The sequence below is a fragment of the Dendrobium catenatum genome, unplaced genomic scaffold (genome assembly GCF_001605985.2).
Source record: "Dendrobium catenatum unplaced genomic scaffold, ASM160598v2 fragScaff_scaffold_13, whole genome shotgun sequence".
Taxonomy (NCBI): domain Eukaryota; kingdom Viridiplantae; phylum Streptophyta; class Magnoliopsida; order Asparagales; family Orchidaceae; genus Dendrobium; species Dendrobium catenatum.
Genome location: NW_021318475.1, coordinates 5,354 through 9,797, shown reverse-complemented (window position 1 = coordinate 9,797; position 4,444 = coordinate 5,354). Strand labels below are relative to the sequence as shown.

The following is a 4,444-nucleotide window of genomic DNA, read 5'->3' as shown; positions in this document are numbered from 1 at the left end:
AAAAAAAAAAAAATCTCAGTAAGGACTCAGCCACTGATTTGAAAAAGAGAACATTTCAGATGAATGTCACACCGATTATGAGGAAAAATAGAAGTTGTGTTGCCAGTATTGCAAAGAGGGATAAGAGACTAATGCTCTGGACGAAGTAGAAGAAATGTGATGGCCATATTTCCTGCAATTCCGTTGCCATAAATAATATTAAAATAGCTAAGAGGGGCGAGAAAATTTTCCTTTCATTCTTTCCCAAAACTTGAGTAAATGACACCCATATGACCGTGAAATTCGTAGAAATAAGAAATGCTAACAAGGAAAGAACGCAGATAATCCATGCTCTCAAGAAATGCTTGATATGGTACAGGTTCTCAAAAAGTGCTACAACAAGGTGAATATTGAAGTCCTGGCACCCAGTAAACATTTATCCTCAGTTTCTTTAGATGGTTATGTGGTTTAAAATTCTCAAGCACCTTCTCATCCAAAAGTTGAGATCTACAATTTGCTTGAAATCTTCCCAAATACAAAGGATGAAAATTAATGTTAGTTTCATTTTCAAATGAGTTAGAGCAGTGGTTTCTGCAAGTTAACTCATCTTTTTGTGAAGAAATTATTAAGTGGGGAATCCGAACATAGCTCACATCTAGGCTCCAATGACATGAAACCACGTGATCTGTACACACCCTGCATACAATTTGTACACAAGGTGTGTATAAGTAGAATTTACACACCCTTCATAAATCTAGCAAATTAGACCTCGAAGAAGTCAAATCATTGTAGTGCCTTCCATATTCTTTGTCCTTCACTTCCATCAAGTTCATCAAGTTCATAAAAGTATTCTGTTCCAAAAACAACCATACCTCCCTCCAACTTTGTTTTCCTGAAAATTTTCCAAAAAGCCCAATTTTCATTGATGTAAAAAGACTATTTACATGTGTAAGAAAGAAGAGAATAAAAACAAAATTGTGGTGTGGAGCCACTACCAGAGGCTAAAAATGCTCACCAAAATGGTGCAAAAATAAAGTTACACATGTCAAAAAGTGATCAAAAGAGAAAAACAGCCATTTAATGCAGTGAAAGATCAGCCACAAGAAGACTAAAGAATAGAGCTTAGGGAAGATAGAGGTTGCATCCAGGTAGCCACAAACCGTCCCCAGTTGCGGAATTGCCATTCAATAGAAGCTGAATAAAAACCGTCGTCCTGGGGGGATAAGGAATGCAACCCATTCAAAAGGAACTTGCCAAAAAAAGATTTATTGACCAAACCTTAAAATAAATTATTCAAATATCCTTCAGTCTCATCTCCATTCCAGGGCAACTGAATGAAATCCGATGCAATCCATATTCAGACCAAATCATCTTTATGAAACTTATGATCTTGTCCGAATGGGCTACAAAATGCAAAAGAAAAAAAAATGTAAATACTTTGTGAGTAATATATAACACAATCGTAATATAGCAATATAGCATTCTGACCCAGTTCTTCACATCCAAAATCTTTGTTTAAAACTTCTATAAAATGCTTTTCATCAAAAGCTTAAATTCAAAACTGCACCGATGACCTTTACTGTCAATAGAGATCCATAAATCTTCTTTAACTCACTCCAGTTTTGGATTTCTATGATAAGTAATTTAAAGTAAAATAAATCCCCATTGAGGCCCCCTTTCTCCTTGCCTGCAGCCCACTGAGTTAAAAAAATCTTACTTTCCAAACATCTATAAGCCAAAGGGACGAGCACATTTTCCTATTTGATTTTGTCATACCTGCAAATGTAATCCAGGATAAGAAATTATTGGATATAACCTCAGTCATACAACTCCCTTGATGTGCATCAAAGTGATTCCAAAACAGGCCTATTTTTTAAAGAGATTCCAACATAACTGTAATGATATTTCTCCCATCAAGTTTTTGGAAAAACAAATCTACATTTTAAGATTAAATTCCTGTCATTTCATCTTCATAGACATGATGCAAGAGAGTTGTTTTCCCCATACCGTGAAGGCCCAACATAGCAAGAAGAGAAATGTTGCTGACCATAATAGTTCTGATAATGAGCATGATGTTCATTTGACGGCTCTCTGTTGGGGATGAGGAGTGAACACCACAATAGAGAAACAAGCAAGAAAGTAAAAGCAGCCAAAGACATGCAATTGAGATTAACCAAATAATTCAATCCAAATTCAAGACAAAAATAGATGCTAGGTACTCATAACATAACCTAACGCTTAACAACAAGAGGTTCACCTTGATGACCTTCACTCATGTACTCTCTGGGGTTTAGCGGCGGAAGGCGAGTCAAATGAAGAAGGATATTACCACTAGGAAGATGGTGCCGAAGGTCTTTGTTGATGGAGAAGTAGCCACGGACGAAGTAGTGGTTCTCCCAACGAGAAGCCAAGGCGTCTTGGGTTTTTCAAGATTGATCGTCTCCGCTAAGCAGTAGAGGATGCACTTGACGTATCTTTCCACAGTCTCGTCGTATTCCCAATCAAGATCTTAGAAGGGGGAAAGAAGGATGTCGATCTCCCCACGATCATTGTAGGCGAATTCGTGATCAACCTCAGGATCGGCCATGCATCATGAGCATGAGGAGGAGGGAACACAAGAAGGAAGAAGGAGAGAAATGGCGGTGGAGAGAGAGGCCGGCGGCTTGAGTAGAAGGTAGAGGGGCTGGCGGCTTGAAGGGATGGAGAGGGGGCTAGGGTTTGAAAGAACTTAGGCTAAATTAGTATGGAAGTGTTCTAATCCAAAATCTAAAAATAATTTCAGGTTTTGAGTAAAAGTGGAGGGAATTAATTTGAATTTTGATTTCAAAAGGGCCTTGAAAGAGCATTAATGGGGAGGTACCCAAGCAAGGGGCCGGCGACATGGAGAGGGAGGGAGAGAGGTTTTGTGGGGGAAATTTAAATCAACTTCCTAATTGGCCTTTTCAATTTAGGAGAAGAAAAATTCCATCCAAATTAATTTTGAAATTAAATTTGAATGTGAATCAAAACTTTCCTAAAATAGTTTTCTAATTTAGGAAACTAATTTGAAATTCAAAATTTGAATTTCAAATGATTAGAATAACTTCCTAAATCGTTTAAGCTCTTTAGGCAAGTATTAAGGAGACATTAAATCCTCATTCATGAAAGAAGACAAGGATGGCCGGCGGTGGATTTGGGCTTGGGTGGGGACGGGTGGAGCCAATGGGGGAAAAGGGGCGGGTTGGTGGAGAGGTTGATGGTGGGCTTGGGGAGGTGGGGTTATGTGGTGAGCTTGGTGATGGGCATGGCCGGTGGTGGAAGTTATGGAGGTCGGCGGGTGGAGATGAGAAAAAAGGAGGAGACGAAGAAGATAAATTGAAAACCACGAGTCGAGGACTCTTCCAAGTACTAGTGGGCCTTGCACTTGCTCACCTTGAGCTCTCCCCCTTCTCTCTAATGCTCACATAAGAAGAAGTAGACCTAAAGAAAATTATATTAATCATTCGTCAAATAAATTACAACATATTTGACCACTCTATATAGGTCTCCACTCATGAAAAGAAAAGTACCAAACTGCCCTCTAGGCTACAATAACATGACAGTTCCCCAAAGGGGTAAAAATGGAAAAACGGTCAAACTAAACAACATATCATGAAAGATGAGTCAAAAGTAGAGGCGCTAAATCGTGGCCGTAGATCTGTGATTCCTTCGTCGATAAACATGTCTGTAGTGCCTGTCGATGTCCTCATCAGAAAGTTATCTTCACAGCGAGCGAGCTCCTGTCGTCGCTTCCAATCAAAATGTTGTAACTTCCGATCCAACAAGAAGGAACCATCGTCAAAGGAGCGAATTCAAACAACAATGAAGGAGGCCGAAGAAGTGACTCATGCAATCTCTACACCTGCGAAGCAACGAAGCCGAACAGCAACAACCTAAAAGCAAAAGCAAATGCTAGACGCCTCTAACTTATTATTGATCATAATTAATAGTATAATTAGTGCATAAGCTTATTATCTAATTTGTCTTAATTAAGTAGTTAGTAATATAATTTAGCAAGAAATTTTATTCAAATATTTCAGTTTTTCTCTCATTAATCAATAATTAAGTATATCAAAACATTATGTTAGATTTTTCATTTCAACTCAGCCATTTACATCAATTCAATTATAAAATCATTAGCCACATGTTATGATAAAAATAACAAAATGCCTGAATTTGAAACATGAAACAATATTGAAAAAAAAAAATAACCTTAGCCTACTGCATCGTTCTCTCGGTTCAAAAACGATCCCTGAAGTAGGAGGCTGCAAGAAAGTTCTCAGCCTTTCTTCCAACGCATCATTTTTTTTTTTCTTTTTTTGGAGCTAAAATCATGGCACCGAAAACTATATTAAATAAATGAAGGGGATTGCCACTTGACAGGCAGCCAAAAGGCAAACAGAACACGTCCAAAAACAAAAATTTTACAGGTAAAATAATAATTCAA

At 38.0% G+C, this 4,444-nt stretch overlaps 1 long non-coding RNA gene across 1 annotated transcript; it reads right to left on the bottom strand.

Moving 5' to 3' along the window:
* Positions 1 to 350: 350 nt before the first annotated feature.
* On the bottom strand, positions 351 to 4,278 carry LOC114579117. The gene is made up of 2 exons (XR_003699976.1): positions 4,210 to 4,278; positions 351 to 871 (listed from the first exon to the last, which is right to left on the bottom strand). It is a non-coding gene; the product is annotated as an uncharacterized LOC114579117 (long non-coding RNA).
* Between the last annotated feature and the right edge of the window lie 166 nt (positions 4,279 to 4,444).